The following is a 21,403-nucleotide window of genomic DNA, read 5'->3' on the forward strand; positions in this document are numbered from 1 at the left end:
ACACCATCAGAGAAAGTGAACTTAAAATAACAAGATGCTTCCTGTTTGGCCAAAATCTGGAACATTGAAACATCAAATGCTGGTAAGGATATGAAGCAATGGGACTTTTCATACATTACTACTGGGAATGGAAAATGGTACAGCTACTTTGGAAGACAGTTTGGCAGTTCCTTACAAACCTAAACTTTTACCATAAAATCCACTGGTTGTGCTCATTGATGTTTACCTAAAAGAAGAAAAAATTATGTTCACACAAAATCCTGCGCATGGATATTTATAGCAGCTTTTTTTTTTCCATAATTGCCCAAACTTGGAGGCAACCAAAAAGACAGTGGAATAAATAAACTGTGATACATCCAAATAATGGAATATCTAGCATTTAGAAGAAATGCTCCAAGTGGTAAAGAGACATGGGGGACTTTAAATGCATTTTACTAAGTGAAAGAAGCCAGTTTGTAAAGGCTACATATGGTATAATCCCAAGCATGTGATGTTATATAAGACATGAAACTTTGGAGACAATAAAAAGATCAATAGTTGTCAGCTGGGGACAGGGAGGGATGACTAGATCGAGCACAGAGGCGTTTTAGGGCAGTAAAAATACTCTCTGTGATGTAATGGTGAGTTTAAGTCACTATGCATCTGTCCAAAGCCATTCAGTGTACAACACCAAATATGAACCCTTAGGTAAACGAAAACACAAAACACTTTCTGAAGAGGAAGATATTTTAAAAATTTGGAATAAATGCTACCTCAAAACTTTCACCTGAAACCTATTGATTTAAGGCAACACGAAGCTTGCATTTAGCTATTCCATAAATCAGCTCCTAGACATCTGCTACCCTCTATTTGAAATATTCAGTTGGCTGCCTCTTTTCTGTAGTTACTTCAACACTGGAATATTTAAGACAGTCCCCACCACCTTTACTCAGCATCCTGTGGAGTCATTTAGGAGACAATTATATAGTCAATATTTAATACTGGAAAAGAGTATGCTAATGAAATTATTAAAGTTCACAAGGTGATTCAACATTTTACTGTATTTGAATTTACGTTTACTGATAATATTTTCAGTGCCTTCTTGACATTTGAAACAGATTTCATTGATGATGGCTCAGTCATGTTTCCTTTATAAATTGCTTTTAATGTCCACTTCTCCAAAATATATTTTTTTCACACAATACTTTTTGTTTTTCACATTTCAGAAATGTGGAATATTCATTGGTCAAAAAAACTTAATATATAACAACACAAGATCAAGATTAATTGGAATTCTCAACACTTAAAGGTTTAATACACTCTCACCTCAATTTTCAATACTTACATAAAAGAAAATTAACTAATTACATTTTTAGCAACAGAAATGTCCAAATAAGATCATTTCTCTTTGCTTATTTTTAGGAGTGATGAGATTAATGGAAACATCTCTGACAAGCAAACTCTATTGTCAGTTTTTGAGCCTTTTATAGAATCTAATGACATTTGCTTTTAAAAAAATTCCGTGTGTTGCTATTCCACTCAGTGCCGAAAAATACTCTTTTCTCCCTTTCTATATAGTAGCCTGGGTCAGTTTCAGCAAAAGAAATCTATCAGTGCCCTTATTTAGGATTGCAATTAGTAAGAGAATAATTATTGGTAGTTATCCTTATCTCAATAATTATCCTTGTAAATTCTCTTCTTTTAACTGTGATAGAGATGTCTTAGAATGCCAGCTCGTGCACTGTTACCTGGAGCATATTTTTAATATTTAAGCATTTTAAATGATGTAATTATTAGTCAATTATGTTAAAAGTAACAATATAAAAATATTCCGAAGGCTAGTTTTATATTTTCATTAAATGTGCAGATCTGAAAACTTCTGGAAGGACCCTGATATTTTGTTTGTTCACTATATGTCTGATCTTTGAGTGGAGACGTTTCCAGATGCTGAGCACAGAGAAGTTATATATAAAAGTATATGAGCTATCTGCGCTAGAAAGAAACTTTCGGTTTCACCATTTGCTTCCCAACTTTGAATGTCTAGTTCTTAAAGGCTTAATTAAATCCTAAGAATTGTTCAGAATACATTTAAAATTAACAAGGACCATCATCTAAATGGATAACACTGAGATCTTATTTCATCATATCAATAAAATTAAAGTCCAGTTTAAACAAAACAGGGAATTTAATTAAAATAATCCACTATAGATATAATTAGACATAAGTGCCACAAATAAAATATTTTTATCTGAGAATATTCTTCTTTGCTTATAGAACATAAAGAATTTTATTATAGTCCTATGATTTTTTTTTCATCAAACCTTTTTCCTTTCCAACTTATTTTTTTCTTTTATTGCTATTTTAGTTTCTATTGGGGAAAATTAAGACTATATGCGAAAAATAATTTTATATGATTAATCTCTTCATTTGGCAACATATACTGTTTCTAATTGCTCTTGCAATTAGAACATTTTTTCTTTTAAATCCTTTCCATTGATGAAAATACACTAGATTACAATATGTTTTTCTTGACCTAGCGACCGTACCAGACCACAGCATGGTTTTTGAAGAACAATGTTTGTTTCCACTGGATTTTCTAATTTAGATCACACTGTCCTAAGGCTTGAATATTTGTTTCCTAAATTGTACGGAGTTCTTCCTTTACCTATTTATCATGTTAATTATCCCCTATTAAAATCTAGGAGATCAATAAATATGTGCTAGTTAATTTCAGTTCACAGAAATTGGTACTAATATTGTTTGGCATGTCAGTTCAGAGGGGCAAGAGGCATTGGAATCAGACATTACAAGTGATAACACTATATTAGTTCTTTAAAATCAACTGATTGTCATGTATTTTAACAATTGAAAAAAGAACTCACAAGGAAAACTTCACACTTTTTTTCAATTCTGCATTCTTAGATGTATCTCCTTTGAGTCTGGGTTGGTGCAAGTAAAAAAAAAAAAAAAAAAAAAAGTGATGCCCAGTAGTCTAGCAAGGTACATTTTAAGTGCCTAGAGTCAGGAAAAATATAATTACATTACACATATACACAACAACTTCAGATGTCAAATGCCTTGAAAAATCTGGTCTGCCCATATATTCAACAAGCATTTATTTTGTTCCTACTGTGCTCAAGCTACTGTGTTAGACATTATTCATGATATACAGATGAATCATACAAATATTTTCCCTTAAGGAATTTATTTTTTATACAGTGGCAAAAATGTATAATGTAGTCAGGAGTATGCTGTAAACTATGTACATAGGAGCCACAGTTCCAGCCAAGCTTTTTTAAGCCATTGGACGTGTCTAGTGTTAGAATATTATCTTTCTATATATTTTAAGAGAAAAAGATTTAAATAAAAATTAAGGACTTTATGGGTCATTCTAGGTGAAACTAAATTTTGTTGGACAACACTTTGTTCAACACAAAGTAGAGGCATTAGATATTTCTTTAGTTTCAAGTGTTTTATTTTACATTCTAGCTGTGCATAAAATTGCACATTCTGTTCATTCTATTTTTATTTCTCTTTTCCATTCAATTTCTTTATTTCTCACAACATGCAATGTTTTAGTATTCTCTTCTCTCCTAATTCCAGTGCAGGAATTTTCAGTTCACCTTTCTGTACGGGAAAGCTGCTAATTAGCATTGACTTTCACACTACAGTATCTGTAGTAAAATCTCATTAATTGTGCCCAATTGGGAAATAAAAGGTGAATCTGAATTGTAGGATATATAAGAAGAAATGACATGAAATGAAAGATGTATGAAATAATCTGTTAAAAGGAATTGAGTAATATAAGAATCACAAGTATGAGGAAAAAACATGTTTTGAGCCTAAAAATACCCCTAAAGTTTATTTTTATTACTACATTCAATACTTGAATAAAACCGCTGCTAAAGTGGCTTAAAATAGTTTTCTGACTTTTACTTGAAAATAGGCAAAATATTATACTTATTTACATTTTCAGTTAATTAGAAAGTAATCTTTTGACTGTGTACATTTGTGTCTCAAGTAAGCATACCTTAATTATAATTATTCCTAATTTTTAATTAAATAGGTTTTTTATTGTTTGGGGAGGAAATTCATCTAATAGGACAAAGACTGGAGCATAAAAAGTCCTTGTCCACAACAATAAATAATTTTTAACTTTGTAAATACTTGAACCTGATAGTCATAGTATAATTAATGATTGATACTATGTGTAATATTCTTATTTTCTAAGAAAACATTTAAGATCACATTAAAATTACAAAATTTTGCCAACCACATTTAAAGAAATTGATAGGTATACACACAGATGTAGCTTATGTTTATGGATTGCTTATCTATTTACTTTCTTTGGCAATATTTCAAATTTCTGGTTCACTTGCTCACTTCCTGCCAAATTCCTCTAAATGTAAGCAGTGGTAGCTCGTGGTGAAATAACAGAACCATCTACTCAGCAACAGAGAGTAGACTTTTTGAAAATATTTCCAGGAAACCTTTTATTCAAATGGAAATATGGGAGGAAAGCTTAAGCATCATTTTTGTGCAAACATAACTTTTATTGGGTTTGGTAAAATAGAGATCAGAGAAGAATGGGATAGAATTGACAGAAGAGATGCCACTTAAAAACTGGACTGAGAGCAGTTACCGAAATACTATAAAATCCCTAAGAGAAAAGTGTTCCTGATTTCACATAGAGGATTTAAAGAGGAGGAAGTTATCAGTGGTATAGACTATCACAGGCACCCAACAGCCAAAATAAAACCATTTTCCTGGCCAGAGGAATTGCTGAAGTGATACCTCATGGTCCATAGAGTTTTGGGGAAATTCCCATTTTTTCTTCCTGTTTAGCATGGGAAACTAAAATACTAGGGAAATAAAATATTTAGGTCTAGAAGACTGAGTAAAGGGCTGTTGGAATACAGAGTAGAAGGGAAATCCTGGAGAGGAGTGCACTAGCAAAGAGAGCTCCTGATTCTGTCTGTAAGTGTAAATGAGTCTGGGCTCACTTCTGATTGATTGATTGATTGATTGATTGATTTTAAATTTTTTTTAAAAATTTATTTATGATAGTCACACGCAGAGAGAGAGAGAAAGAGAGAGAGAGAGAGGCAGAGACACAGGCAGAGGGAGAAGCAGGCTCCATGCACCGGGAGCCCGACGTGGGATTCGATCCCGGGTCTCCAGGATCGCGCCCTGGGCCAAAGGCAGGCGCCAAACCACTGCGCCACCCAGGGATCCCTCACTCCTGAAAAATTTAATAGAACAACCCATGAAGCACAGCAAAGGATATGAAAACCAGACTGATGCTAGAACCACTTGAGATGTCAGTTTCATTAAAATATCAACAAATCTCTAACCAGATCAACTAGGAAAACAAAACAGAACAAAATCAAACAAAAAAATAGAAAAGGAAAGAATTTCTTCCAACCTAGAATTCTGTATACGATAATAATAACTTTTTGGAATGACAGCAAAAATAAAAACTGTCTTAGATCAAGGAAAATGAAAAGATTGTCACTAGCACACTGGCAAAAACAAACAAACAAATAAACAACAACCCAAGAAAGTTGAAGGACATTCCTCAGGCTAAAAAAAAAGTGATTCCAGAAGAAATCTTATAACTTCAGGAATGAAGAAAGAGCAAAGAAAATAGTAATTATCTAAAAGTTAATGAAATAGATACTATACAAAGCATATTCCCTGACCATAATAGAATGATATTATAGATAAACAACAAAAATATATCTGGAAAATCCCACAGTCGTTGGGTAGTAAATAATACACTTCTAAGCAACCTATGAGCCAAAGAGGAAGTCTCAGAAATATAAGAAAATATTCTGAACTAAATGAAAACAAAAATACAATATATCACCACCTGTGAGATACAGTTAAAACAGTGCTTAAGGGGAAATTTATAACATTACATGCATGTATCAGAACAGAAGAATGATTTAAAATCAATAACCTTAGTTTTCACCTTAAGTACTAGAGAGAGAAAAACAAAATAAATCTAGAGCAAGATGAAAGAAGGTAATGATTAGAGCAGAGATCAGTGAAATTAAAAACCAAAAAATAAAATCAATAAACCAAAAGTGATGTTTTAATCAGTAAAATTGATAAACCTCTAGCAAGGCCAACAAAGAAAGAAGATACATGTCCCTCTGATATTAAAATAATAGGACGATATTACAAACAATGCTATGGCAATGCATTTTATCAATTAGATGAAATAGACCAATTCCTTGACTGATACAAACAACCAAAATTCATTCCAGATGGATAAAAAACCATGAATAGTACAATATCCAACAAAGTGAATCCTAGTTCCTGATAGTTTCACTGCTGAGTTCCCCCAAACGTTCAAGACAGTACTCATATAATCTCTCCAGAAAATCGAATTTGAGGAAATATTTCCCAACTTAAATTACCAGTTGACCCTCACATATCATAACCAGATTAGGATTTTAGAAGGAAAGAAACTACAAATATCCATGAAGAATACAGACACAAAATCTTCAGCAAAATATTAAGAAATAAAATCCAGCAATGTATAAAGGAATAATATATTAGAACCAGAGTTGTTTTTTCTTTTAGTAGTGGAAGACTAGTTCATCATCTGAAAATCAGTGTAATTCACCATACTAACATACTAAAGAAGAAAAGTTGTATAAAATTTCAATAGACACAGAAAATTCGTTTGATAAAATTCAATATTCATTGATTTTAAAAATGCTCAGCAAATGAAGAACAGAAAACTTCGTTAACCAGCAGGAACACGATTTCCTAAAGGCCAAAGACTATGGGTTGGTTATTCTTCTCACCAGTGCTTATTTAGCACAGCCCCTGTTACAAAGGTGGAAAAAAGTTTTGTAAAACAAATTATTTATAAATATATAAATGAACAGTGGCCAGTTTAAAATATGTACACACAGACACACAAATGTGCTAGAAAAAATATACAATTCTCTAGTTTTCTAAACAATACCGTGATATGAAAAATTTGTTTTAGGAAGCTGATATATTTTAATATCGTTGAGTAATTTAAAGTGTGTTGGTGAAAGGGCTACAACCATGTAGGGTTTAATTCCAGATGTGACAATCGGTGTCTTGATGGCAGGATATATAACAAACGTGGATAAGTAAGAAAAACACTAGAAATATTTGTTTCTTCAATATTAGAAGAAAATAAATTAGACTGTAAGTAAACATGTGTTTTCATGAGAGGAGAGGATAAAAAACATTTATTTAAAATAACTATTTTGTTCTCTGGCAACAGTTAAATTCAACTGTACTAACTAAAATTATTCAGGGTATATTCACTCACATGTATTAATTTATAGATATTTGTACTTACACAACTTATATTTGTATTCATATTTATCTAATATCCTCTGTTAGAGTCTGTGTGCATTATGTCACTTATTGGGCCCACATCTCCTATATTTTCCCTAATTCAGTTCCTTGACTCCAAAAGATATTCACCACCATCATGTGGAAGTGCATAAATAAATGAATTAGTGATTAGGGAGGGTTACTCCTTGTAAAGAACTAAATGGCTTTGTTTACTCTCAATGTATCTTCGTCAGCCAGGATGTATTTCCTAGGCTTACTGCACATTTACGGGGTGTGATTAAGGGGAACATCTGTTTTTTTAAAGAACATACTTAAGGTGAATTCCATTATGGGCCAAAGGTCCACATCCCACTGAGAGGGCAGATGGATAAATGTTTGGTTTATGATACCAAAAAGAGATATGCTTCTGAATCAGAGATTTCAGTCCACCTTATCATCAGCTGGATAAGACTCTATATGCCTCAAGGAAATATCTTGATAAAGGTCTCCTTAGTTAAGTCTTTCCAGCTCATTGTTTTAAATTGTGCTTGACAAGGTAAAGATGGATTTGTAATTTGTTTTTTTAAGTGTCGAATGTAGAAACCGAATCTTTTGTAATTGTTAGTTTAGTTCAATTATTTTTAAAATCGATTTTTCCTTTGATTTACAAGGAAAGCGAAAACTAATAGAAAAAAATGAATGTGCACAACGCTTTAAGGAAACGATGATACTGTATTGGATGGAAATACCGAAAAGAGTATTTGTGGACCATAAGTTTTCTGGATTCATGATTGTAAGATTCTCCATCCTTTGTTTTTGGTTTGCTTTTTTTGTGACTACAGACTACACACTTCATTGCACAAAAAGTGAGCTAATACTAAATGAGATGGTGAGAATCTGGATTGTGTGATGTTCATATGGTTTACCCAGCAGAGGCAGCTGCTGGTGCCAATTATGTAGTAATAAGCTTGAACAGCTGCCAAAAGAATAAAAACTAAGTTTGACTTGAAAGGCAGTAAGACATGATGCTTCGAAAGCCTCTATCTCCCAGGACTAGTGGGTTGCCCATTTTTAATCTGAAGATAGTAATTGGAGCCAATAAATCAAATGGAAGAGAACACTCTGGCTTCACATATGATCGATCGTTTTAGCCACAATAAGATCGTGATCTTAAATTTCTGATTTTTTACAAAATTCTCTGGACTTCCAAGTGGCGAATAGATGTGTGATGTAAGTGTGTAGGCCCATTTATATCAAATCACCATGCTGAATATACGCATATAAGAAATAAGCTAAACATATGGATTGCCTCATTTATAACAAAACGTAGCCACCTCTTCAGTGGAATTAAGCAGATGTTTAAAATTTTTCAACAAATTTTAAAAGTGACTGAAGGCAGGAAATGAAGAAAATGATATCCAATTTGAGCTCTAGGAAGTCAGTAGACAGGCTATAATTATCTATTATTAAGGCAACTTGTATAAAGAATAGAAAACTACTATCCAGAAAGGAGGTTTCTTTCCCTCGTCTGGATTTTTTTGAATTTCAGCCAGATGACAAATGAGGAATCCTTTTTTATTCCATATTCATCCATCTCCTTTTTGAGATCTGGTCCTTTCATTTATTAATTTATTTGTACAGATTTAAACTTCTAGATAGTGGCAAAAAAAAAAAAAAAAAACGGTTCTGATAATTAGCCAGAGTGTGCAGTCTGATGAATAGTTGGTAGTCTAAGAAATATTTAGTCATTTGTGTCATATATTCCTGTCTGTAAATTATGGGAACTATTAGAAATTAAAAATGTCAAATCCTACTAGATGGTGTAGGAAAAGAAAAGTCTTATGTTTTTGTTTCTGCTATTGAATATCAGGCTCTGTGACTTTCTGATTTTTTCCAAAGTCAAGAATGATGACAATATGATGACCTTTTGTTCCTGGCGGGGCAGGGAGGGGGGTCTACATGGTGTGAATGCAGGTCTGGGTCTTTGGAGTCCCCAGCCAAACTCGTATGTGGGGATCTGGGCTAGGATAAAGACAACAGGAAGGAAAGAGACCAATAAAAAACAGTTTATTAAAGGAAAGTGTGCTTTCAAGGTGGGAGGGAGTGGGGAGGCTCCAGGGGGGTGGAACTGGCCCCTAGGTTGTTTTGGGATTGGATATTATTTGATCTCTTGAGGCTGGGAGGAGCTGGGAGGTACAGTGGGGTGGTTTCTCATGGAGGCTGCTTTCCATCAGTTGAAGGTTGAAAGGAGACTTTTGACCCTCCCGGCACTTCTACCTTCCTCCAGGAGGTGTGGGGGCAGTACCTTCAAGGCAAATGCACCATCATGAGGCTGGGGGTTGGCCTGGGCCAGAGGTAGTGGATGAGAGCACAGGTTCTGCACCTGTGGCTCCGGTTCTGTCAGCCCCAGGGTCTTGGAAACCACGAGGTCAGGATGTCGTGCCCTGAGCTTCAATGCGTAGCTTATTCACCAAGGTCCTTGCCTTCAGCTTATGTCTCTATCATCCCCTTTTTAAGGATTTGGGACTCTGCCCTTAGTGGTTCCTTCCACTGCTCAAGTCCAGCTTCTCCCTCACACTATGAAAACCTATTTATGTCTCTGGAGCTGCCCAGCTTTGAGGGCTTGAAGTCTCAACTATGTTAGAATTTGGGGAATAAAAGAATGTGCTGCAAATACTGAAGTGAGACCCCCCCACACAGGGGTCTTCCAAAGGGTGGAGTTTAGACACAGTGAGTCCTCCCTGCTTTGTGCTCTGTCTCCTAAACTGAGAAACCTCCAGCCTTTGCCATTTAGTAGACTTAGAATGGAGTCTCTTACCTGCTCTGGGCACTGACAACTATTGACCAGTAAACCCAGGATGAAAGAGAAATTAAACCTAGTAACTCTCTTACCATTTGCCCCAGGGGGTAAAGCAAGGAGCAGGCCAAAAATAAAAATAAGTAATGAAGAACAAATCCAGGAGGACTAGTAGGCCAGTGAAAAATACAAGCAAAACACATGGATTAGGCAACTCCTATCAAAACAGAACACCTGGGGAGAAAGGTACTCTTAAGAAAAACAGTAAGAGCCCTAAAGGAGTCCTAAGTGTAGAGAAAAGACAACCGTGGAACTGCAGAAACGGCTTCAAAAGGAGCAACAAGCTAAGATTTGGGAAATACTTTCTGATCAATAAATACTAGGCTTCATGTCTGTTTTCAACTTGGACTCGACAGTGACATTTTCTAAAGTCCCTTCTATATGGACAAGAGAAGCTGGAAATAGTGTTTCCAAGAATCCCCTTTCCTGTGCGGCACTCACAATCCCATGAGATTTAGAGAGTAAAACAGAAGGAGATTCTCTTATTTTCCAGAGATGGTTGCGACCTGATGTGAGATTCACCTTTGCTTCCTGGCCTTTTCTTTTTTTTTTTTTACCCTGGCACCATCTTGAGACTCCGCTGCTTTGCTGCTAGGGACTGAGGCACTTAGTACCCTCGTGCATAGAGCCCCAGGCCTTCGGAAACACGGTGCCAGGCACAGTCAGTGGCTTCTCCTGAAGCCTCTCCCCTTCGCTGGCAGCTGGCTGCCTTCTACCTGTTTGGTCCTCACATGACCACCCCCCTGTATGCTCACATCCCTCACGTATGGCCTCACAGCTCCCTAGGTGTCCTCTTCTTTCTTGTAAGGACCCCTGTAAAATTTCGTTAGCATCTCCTAATCGCCTCCTCTTCGAAGGACACCAGGAAGATCTTAGGTACTGGAGCTAGGGCTTCAACATATCAGTTGTGGAGAGACCATAATTTAGTTCCTGATGCTTGGCTTAGAAATTTTTAGGAACTTCAGTAGCTCTTTACTGAGCTCCTGAGAACTACCCACTTTGGTGCTTCGGGCTGAGAGACCTTTCACGTTTGCTTCACTGACCTTTGACAGTGCTTCTCTGATGTCTTCTTCCACAGTTTCTGCATAATTATGGGAGTGGCTAACTCCTTGTTTTGAATTTGTACAACTGGAATATAATGTGTTATCCGTCCCCCTTCCTTAATTTATCTTTCTATCCATCCTTTCTGTCTGGGTGTCTCTCTCTCTCTCTCTCTCTCTCTCTCTCTCTCTCTCTCTGTGTCCCTCTCCCTCACCCTCTCCATCTGTATTCATTTGCTAGGGTTGCTATAGCGAAGAACCACAGACTTTGTGGGCAGGGTTGATTTCTTCTGAGACCTTTCTCTTTGGCTGATTCATGTCTGTCTTCCGTCTTTACATCGTCTTCCTTCTGCATCCACCTATGCTCAAATTTACTCTTCTTACAAGAACAGCAGTCATGCTGATTTTGAGTTCACCCTAATAAATTCATTACAATTTAACTCCCTGTTTAAAGACCCTAGCTCCAGATATAGTCACATTCTGAGGTATCGTAGGACTTTAATTTATAGATATGGGGCGGGGGGGACATAATTCACTATCTATCCATGGACCAACTAATGCTGAACTATTTGAAAGCAATTCGCAGACCACACGATGTGTTATATGTAGTTACATAGTATGTTCTTAAGAATAAGAACTTTTTTATGCTTTATGTAGGACCAAATCATAGTGACTGGCAGAGGATTTGAAATCAGAGAGTCATACTCCCACTGGCTTAACATCCAGGTTGTGATCTGAGTGTGCAGTTCATACGTCACAGAGCTTGGCCTCTAAAAGCCAAGAGTGGGTCCTGGCCCCAGGTGGCAGGAAAACGGGGACTTCAGTAACAGGACTACAAGGAAATGATTGTGCCCAAATCAGTGTGCTTGGAAGAGAATCGTGATCCTTAGATATGAGGAGAAGCTCTAGCCAACACTTTGATTTGAGCTTAGTGATATCTGGAGCAGAGGACCCTGCTAACTCAGACTCCTGACCATGGGAAGTGTGATAAAATAAATTTGTGTTATTTTAAGCTATGGAGTTTGTGGTAATCTGTTTCACAGACCTGAAAACTAAGACACTCACTTTTCAGACGAGGCCATTTGGCAATGTCTGGATGTATTTTGGATTGTTATGGTTTGAAAAGGAGAGTCTTTCTTTTTTTTTTTTTTTTTTTTTTGCACCTAGAGGCCAGAATGCTGCTAAACCTCCTGCAGTGCACAGGGCAGCTCCTCAAAGCACAGGACTATGAAGCTCTAGCAGTTACTAGGGCCAAGGTCGAGAACCTCTGGATTAGGCTATTTTATTAGCATTATCTGCATTTGGAAGAGGAAAACCGCTCTAGTTAGAATCTTGAGGCTACAACAACTTTCTAGGAATAAATTAGGGACTTTCCCCAACCATATACATTTTGTTTGGGAGAGCAGGATGTTATTAAATACTGCCCAGTGGAGAGCACTATTTTCAAGGTTTTGAAACTGAATCTGCCACTTCTTACATATAAAGATTAAGTTCTAAGTTATGTTTTGATATTAATAAGAAATTACCACCTACATGAGAAAATCAAAGATCAGACATATTAGAACATTTTTCCCAGAATGTGTAAAATGCTTGAGGTTTTCTTTCTTTTCTGCATATACATTTTGCAGAGTCTCATTGGAAGCATTTAGTGGTAAAAAAAAATTCAGTATTTGGCTGCTGCACTCCCTTCGCATTCCATTTTCTTTCTCATCAGGAAAGCCTCGTAGGTCTTTGAAAAATCTGATGCATACCACAGAACTCCAAAGTTTGTGGGTGGTGGTGTGAACACACAAAGAGATCATCGTACCTTTTGTAATGCCAAAGCAGAAGACTCTTTAGGACCTCAAAGACTTGCATACAAGACAGAAAGATTTGTAAAATGGTAAATACATAAATAAAAGTGAGAGTTGGCGACCTGCTGTAACTACGTACAACCCTTGGCCATAATAAATGAAACATTCAATGAGTGAAGTTGGCAGCGCCTTTTCTTCAGTGATGTTCTTGTTTTCTTGCTACTCAGCAGGACTCTTTAGGATTATCACTTTTTTTAAAGAGTTTTAAATAATAGATAAGCATTCTAAAAGCACAGGATTCCTGTAAGTTAGCACCAGCTGTCAGTCAATGAGAACCGGTATGGATTTGGTATGACTTCCAACATTCTCTCTCTGACGTGAACCATCAGAACATTTAACAGGGAAACGATAAATGAGCATCAAGAAGGCGTTGTGACAAGATTGCAAAAATATGTTGAATATCAAGTTCCATTTACAGAGGATAAAAACAATATAGAAAACATGATCCATGTTGCTCATAAGGTTCTCTCTTGACTGAGTTTTCCCTATCCAATTAATATTATGAAGTCAGATCTCCCCATCTTCTTACTCTTAGTCTCAAATCTTTGCAAAGACCAGTGTCCCATGTTTTGAGATTATTCTTTCCTATTTATAATTAGAGTAGCCTTCAAGGAGGATAGAAAGACAAATAGCAAAAAACTCAGTAAATGTAAATTTTTATCCTGAAGTGACTTATCTGATAAGCTCAGCTATCTCAAATTTAGAGAACATAAAGTATCAAAAGATCTCCCAGAGCAAGCAAAACAAATGTTAGCCTATGCATACATGAATAATATGGGCACGTACATATAGTGTTTATTGTAAATCAGATCCAGTTCTGAAAGCTATTTTTAGGTCGTAACTCATTTAATCCTCATAACAACCTTATGAGATAAGCATTATGTTTATCTCCATGTGATAAATGAGAAAACTGAAACAGAAATAGCTTCGGTACGTTTTCTGAGTAAGTTCAGCCAGTAAGGGGCTTTGGAAATATTCAAAATAGAGTCCTTACCGTTAGCCAATTCGAGTGGTTAATCTCCAAGGCTCTGTTGAGTCTTTATTCGAACATTTATTTAGTGTTTAGTGTTTATAGGACCCTGAGCTGGCTGCTAGGGGATAAAGATAAATAGGACAGGTATGTAAATCACTGCTCCTCATTTTAATGTGTGTGGTGATAGGAACACAAGGGATTATTACTTGACAAATAACAAAAGGAAGAACAAGAAGGCAGTTATGTTCACAACAAACTGTTTGTATATTTCAACTTCACATTGTTTTATAGCCCTTTGAACACACTGACACTGTCAGTTATATTCAGAGTGATGGCCTGAAGTTACGAAAGAACATTTAATCTATGGTCACAGAATTTGGTTATAAACTTTTATGCTAGATAGCATATTCACATTTTGGACTAAATTCTTAAATTTTTCATTATAGTTGGGATTTTGTGTGTGTGTGTGTGTATGTGTGTGTGGGGTTGTTCCAGGGCCTGCCACATACATTTTATGTGTGTTACTTGTGCCCTGCTATTGTGTCTTGGCCTCTTTTTCCTTCAGTCCTGTCATTTATGAGGCTCCTTTGCCTGTCACGGAAGTGCTTGATCCCCACCTGGGTAGGGTGCATTTTAACAAGGTGTGTGCTGGTCTGTTTGCGAAATGAGAGCTGCTCCTGTCGCCACCAGAACCAAGGCCCCAAGTCTGGAGATGCAGTGTTGACAGGGTTTGGAATGGTCTTTTGGGGAAGACTGGGAACAGCACTGGGTCTGGGCAAGTGTGATAGGAAAGGGCAGACCCACTGAAGTACGGTTTGTTGGGCTTGGTGTAACAAGTTAGGTAGCTGGTATGGGCATCAGGCTGGCTCCTGCAGGTGGCCATGTGTTTATGCTGGGGGGCAGGGGAAAGAAATGGCTCCTGCCACCCCCTTTATTCTTAGATGAGGAGGCTTTGAGAGCAAGAGGGGCTGAGTTTTGGGAGTTCTTACAACCTGTGGGACTTAAAGCCTAGAATTTCAAAAACCAGTGGCTTGGCTCTGGGAGAGTCAGGAGGGCATTAGGAAGCCGAGTCCATGCTCTTAAAAAAAAAAAAATGCAGCAGGACAAACAGCAAGCAGAGCTAATACCATATAGAATTAGCAGTTTGAAAAATGCCAGGGTCATATGGGAAGGAGAGTTTTATTGCCTCATTTCAGAGTGTGGCTCAGAGAGCAGGGAAGGCAGGGAGACCTCTCCAGGAACAGGAGGCTGGGAAGGTGGCCGAGTAGGACTCTAGGTTCGCCTTGTCACAGGAATACAAGGAGATAACATTCAGATCAGCATAAGTAACTCAGAAAATGACCTGAAGACTCGCAGAACAAACTTCACAGCTAAAGGTTGGGAAGAGGACATCTGGGAGAAGGTAGGAAGGGTGGAGATGAGATTTGGGAGCAAAGGGGACCATTGCTCCGTGGCAGGGAGTGAGCTGGGGGCACATTGAAGGGTAAAAAACAGTTTATCACAGCGGGGAGCCTGGCAGGGGAAGGGAAATCCCCACCACATTCAAGTCTACCCGTTCAATCTGATATCCCATTTCTCTAGTCCCTTTGGCTGTCTCTTTCCTTGATCTCTCTGTTAGTACACATGTTTCAATTGGTATTATACCTCACATTTTAGGTTACCCTAATTAATGATTGATTGCCCTAGAGTTTTGGCAATGTCCTGGTGCACAAATTGCTTAGCAGTCAGATCTGGTTAAATTCAGGAATTAAATTAAGGCCAGTCTTTGAAATTTGTTCTGACCCTAGAAGAGCTATTTTTAGCTATTTCTTTTACTTGTTCTCTCTGGTGCACTAGATGGTCTGTGGTTTAACTCATTAAGTTATTATTTTTATTAAGCTATTATTTTTAAGAGTGTCCATGTAAGTGAACTTTCCCACACTCCGTTTCCAGTAAAGCCAGGCCTTGGGGAATGCTTCGGAGCTCTCATTTTTGTGGATATCCTATCCTTCTCGGAAAGCTCCCTGGGCTACTAGTCTATGTGCAGAATGTGACTGTAGCCTGTGGTCCCCCCATCTTGCCTCTTCCAACATGAAGGTATGCTCATTAAGCTATATTTTTGGCTGGCAATGCCTGATAGAGAACCACTATCCCATGTGTAGGGACTTGAGAGAGGAAAAGCTCCTGACCTATCAGATGTATTCACCAGGTACTTAACTTCTTCAGTTTAGTGTTGGGGGTGATGAGAAATGTTGGTGGCCTGCCCCTCACAGGTATGGTAACTCTTGGTTTGGAGATGAGGACAGGAAAAACTCTGTCCCCTTGACCACAGTCACCATACACATGTACCCTCCATCAGGGTGACCTGGGTAGTGACAGGGAGGGAGTTACTTGTGGCTCTAATGTACAGACTCCCACTGTTCTTGTAGAATTTTGGGGGGTTTTCTTAAATGTTTTTTTTTTCTTTAATATGTGCCCTTAGTATGCCCTTAGGACAATTTTCAGAGACATACTTTATTTATATCAGTGGTTTTCACCAACTGTGCTTGTTTCTTTAGGGAATATTTCTGTAGAGTGCCTCATGGTGCCGCCATGGATATAGAACAGATTTTTATTTTTTTAAATATTTATTTGAGAGAGGGAGAGAGAGAGAAACTGAGAATACATGCAGGGGGAGGGGGAGAGGGAAAAAGAAGCAGAATCCCACTGGCGCAGAGTCAGACACAGGACTCCTTTCCAGGACTCTGAGACCATGACCTGAGCTGAAGTCAGATACTTAACCAACTGAGCCACCCAGGCACCCATAAATTCTTATTTTTAAAGAATACTTACAGTTATCTGAATATTTCATTAATGTAAAGAATAATATCCTTCCTCTGTAATGTGAGATAAATGAAGTATAACCATAAAATCAATTTAAGAATATACTAATTCTATTTTTTTGGTCAAAATACAACTTAAAATGAAAGACATTATAATTCTCTAATTTGCTATTGCCAGCGACTGGGTCATGTATTTATAAATATCATAGGATTTCCACAACACATCCTTGAAAATTCATTACTTGCCTATTATTATAATTTTCACATTACACTGCCTTTCATCCCTCCCCTCTTTCATCCCTCCAAGCCCATGGAGTTAGTTTCTTAACATTTTGGGGCATTTCTTAATCATCACCAATATCATCATTATAATAATGTCTATTATTCCTTTTATTCCAAGAATTTCAAACTCAGTTTATTTTTCTCCTGCGATGAGCATCAAGAAGGTTGGTCCAATTCATTTGATAAATGCATTAATAAATATTGGTTGGAATTAATTTATTCTGTAGACATTAGTAGATACTTCCTTTATGTCAATTACTATTACCTATTAAGCATAGGTATTGAGAAAATTCAATGAGAGATAAAGTATGAGCCTAGCTTTCAGGGAGCTTACCATAATTTAATGCCCACAAGAGTTTAGAAAATATACAAATGTAATATTTTTATTCTGAAAAATTAACAATTTTTAAAATTTAATGGGGTTCAATTAGTGCACAAGAAATAGAGGTCCAGGTTATTTGAACTGAAATCAGCCATAGAGCTTTCTATTGTCGGTATATCTTGACATAAGGATTCGGTATTCTAGACACAGTGGCAAAATACAGGTAGTTTGGGATGAGCATGTAGTTCCATTTGATTGCTTTCTAAGATGATTTGCAGGATGTGAAGACAATACTCTAGAGAGTTAGACAGTGACCAGATTATGATATTCTTCATACTGCATTAAGGACTTTTCACTCTGGCAGACAAGAGGAAGCAACTGCTTGAATAGTTTGAAATTTGGAGATAATTGAGTTCACATTTTCACTGTCGTTCTTGGTTTTAGAAAGATTTCTCTGCCAAATTTTGGAAGATAAAACACCTGGACTACTTAAGAGACTATAGTGATAGTCTAGATAATAAGTGGTGCCGGTGAAGATAGATCAGGAAGGGCAGATATGTAAGTTATTAATTAGATGGAAGAAAGAGGACTGCATCACCATTATATACTGACTGAGAAGAGTAGAAGATTTGAAGACAAATTCTAGGTTCTATGATTGTGTGACCATACTGCTGGTGATGTAATTAAAGAATATTGATTTTTAGAGGAAAAATTAATGTTTTCAGTTGTGCACATTGTGGTTTTGGTAGACCCAAGGGACATCAGGTACTCATGCCTGGTAGTAGTTGAGTGTATAGATTTGAAGTGCAGAGGAAAGAGCTGTGCTAGAGACACATATTTGGAAGTCATTCACATAATAGGAATTCATGAAGTCATAAAAGTGTAGAAAGTCTCAGTTTAAAAATGTAAAGTCTGAAGGACAGAACTCTGTGGGAAGCTATATTTATGGGGAAGGCAACAGAGCAGTCATTTAGGAGAGAGTCTAACTCTCTTAACTAACAATTATATAATTTTTCATTAATTTACTTATTTATTAAATGATAATTTAAGGTCAATAGATCAATTTCCTGGTTCTATTGGAGAACCATAGTGATACATGCTAATGCAAACTAATATCTCAAAAAAGACTTATATAGAAACTGTCCACATTTCATTAGATAAACTAATATAGGGGATTCTTTTAAAAAGTATAAGTACATGTACGTTTCTGTGACTAAAGAGCTGCTCTAAAAGTTTACTTAAGTGAATTAACAGATACATCTAATGCATTTGCTCAGACTCCAATTCAAAATGTCTTAGTTAATTCTCCCAATAAAAGCATATGTTGACCTTCATTTATGATCATTTATTAATTCATTGAAATTCTTTTTAAAATTTTTATGTATTTATTTATTCATGAGAGACACACAGAGAGAAGCAGAGACATAGGCAGAGGGAGAAGCAGGCTCCATGCAGGGAGCCTGATGTGGGACTCGATCCCAGGACCCCAGGATCATGACCTGAGCCCAAGGCAGATGCTCAACCATTGAACCAGCCGGGTGCTCCTCATTGAATATTTATATTCTGTTTAAAATGTTACCAATGTTTTTGTATGTTGAGATTAAGTATTCAAGAGATTAAAGAAGTCATTATATGGGACCAATAATTAGACAAACAAGTTTTTAAATTCTTTCCAAATAATCATTTTGAGAGAATCTCATAAATAAAATGATTAAAACATTTTGCCTATATGCTAAGTTCTTAACAGTATGTGAAGTTCTACGCTTGATAATTTATAATTCTTTACAATTTATTGTGCTTTAAAATTCTATGAGAAAGCATTTTTTCACCTCATCTAGACTGTGGAATATATGAAATGGAAGTACTTTGCCTGTATTCCATAGTTAAAATGAGAACAGAGGGAAATTGAACTAGTTGGGTTTGGTTCCCAGCTCTGTCCTGTCTTTAGTGGTACCAGGAAGTCTGATTCTCTATAAGCCCAAAAGGCACAAATAAAATGTACATATAAGTCTTTAAAAAAAATCCTTTCTATTGCTCAGAAAGTTCATTACACATAGTTTTCCATTAACTATATGATACATCAGTAATTCCCACATAACCAACTATTTCTTCATCATTTGGAGAGCTAGCAGATTAAAAGTTGACTTATGGGCACAAGATGTGATGAGCACTGGGTGTTATAGGCAACTGATACATTATTGAACACTGAATATCTGAAACTAATGGTGTCCTATATATTGGCTAGTTTCATTTAAATAATAAATTTGACTTGTGCTTTAAGACTACATATATAAATATGGATATACCTTTAGATATTCATATAGATACACATGTGTACATAGGCATAGATATAAACATGCAGGTATCTGGGTATATTTGTTATAGTTTTTAAATAAGTATGAATAATTAAACATACACAAGTTTACTCCATTGTTCTCTCTGCCAGCCTCTGCTTTTCCAATGAAGAACGGAAGTTTATGGACCAAATGTTAAAAGGTAATAACATTCTCTAAAAGGACTTTCTAGGTATTACAAAGTAGAAAGTGATTGAGAATAAAAAATGAAAGATAGATGGGATTTTCCTGTCAGGCCTGTGCTAAAGTTCCCACTCTGCTTCTCATAAGTGACATGATCTTGAGACCATTATTTTGAAATAAAGTTCTATGTTAATATAAGAACGATAGTCTTAGTGCCTTCAGTTTTTATATAAAAGTTTTACTTTTATGCAAACATTGACAACATTGTATTAGTATCAATTTTACCTCCAGTTCTTCTCGAGAAGAAATATAAATATATTTATATAATATATATGTAAATATATATATATGTATATATTTACTTAGGGAGAGACAAAGTAGGGGGGATACAGAGAAAGGAGGAAAGAGGAGGGAAGTGTGTGTTTGAGAGAGATAAATGCTGTAATGAATCAAATGTTCATATACATTTTTAGTATCTTGCAGCTGTAAAAATATAGGTATAACTAATTACCTTGCAAATGTTTGAAATTTTACTTTTGTATGTAGGCTGTGCACCAAAATTGTCATTTTTTTTTTTTTTTTTTTAGTTAAAGCGGAGCTCATGACTGACTAAAGGAAATGTCATGTTTTGATGAACATTCTGTTTGCACTAAAATACACAATATGATCCTGGATGAAAATTTGGGAGAGTTGAACTTTTAACCATAAAATAAATATACTTAAGTTACTGAGACTTTACCTTCTTCCTTTCTGAGTTGGAAGATTTCCATAACGATGCTTGAATTTGAAGACCTCACAACTAGGATCTGTTTTCTACAGAGACTTTCCTGGAAATTCTACACAGAAGAAAAACACTGTATGCCATATATGGTGATATAGCATACTTCCTATTTTTGAACCAGATGGACTAAAGATAAAATGATAAAATGCAAGTTTTTTTCTTAGTACTCTCAGCAGTATGTCAAATAAAACTATTAGTGTCTATTCATCCAGTTATCTTTTGTGTTTGAAAATTATTCTTGCTGGGACAAAAGGGTTTGAAAAACCTGGAACAGGCTGTGGAGGTTTTTGAAAAGGGAACATTTTTAATGGCTATTGTTATATCCTTCATCTCACCAATGTTAAGTGAGGAAACGAGGGACTATAGGCTGTAAAAGTTTTCACAAACAATAAGTAGGAGAAGGTAGAGTGCAAGGGGCGGCAGTACTTTGCAGCCAGAAACATCCCATTCCCAGCCAATGAAGTATATTTTGTTGGAAAATATCATTGCCCTTCCTCACTGTGCATATCATATTATATATTTTAAATTACCAAGTGAATTAGCAGCATTAAAATATCTTGAAAGTGTGTTTTGTTAGTATTCCCTTAAAGGATTCGAAAAAAATCCTGTTTTTATGATTGATACATTTCTAAAGTATTTAGTTCAAGTAGACAACATGATTCTTTCCTTTGCACCTAGAAATCCTGTTTTATGTCTTCTTATCCTTAAC

General features: G+C 36.2%; 1 long non-coding RNA gene across 1 annotated transcript in view; it reads left to right on the forward strand.

The window, feature by feature from the left end:
- The window catches only part of LOC102156808, a 59,326-nt gene extending 38,417 nt beyond the window's left edge, over positions 1 to 20,909 (forward strand). The window contains exons 3-5 of the long non-coding RNA XR_005356577.1: positions 17,233 to 17,278; positions 19,883 to 19,932; positions 20,501 to 20,909. This is a non-coding gene — a long non-coding RNA (uncharacterized LOC102156808). The remainder of the gene's footprint in view (positions 1 to 17,232; positions 17,279 to 19,882; positions 19,933 to 20,500) is intronic.
- The last annotated feature ends 494 nt before the right edge of the window (positions 20,910 to 21,403 follow it).

This window comes from Canis lupus, chromosome 3 (assembly GCF_011100685.1).
Source record: "Canis lupus familiaris isolate Mischka breed German Shepherd chromosome 3, alternate assembly UU_Cfam_GSD_1.0, whole genome shotgun sequence".
NCBI lineage: Eukaryota > Metazoa > Chordata > Mammalia > Carnivora > Canidae > Canis > Canis lupus.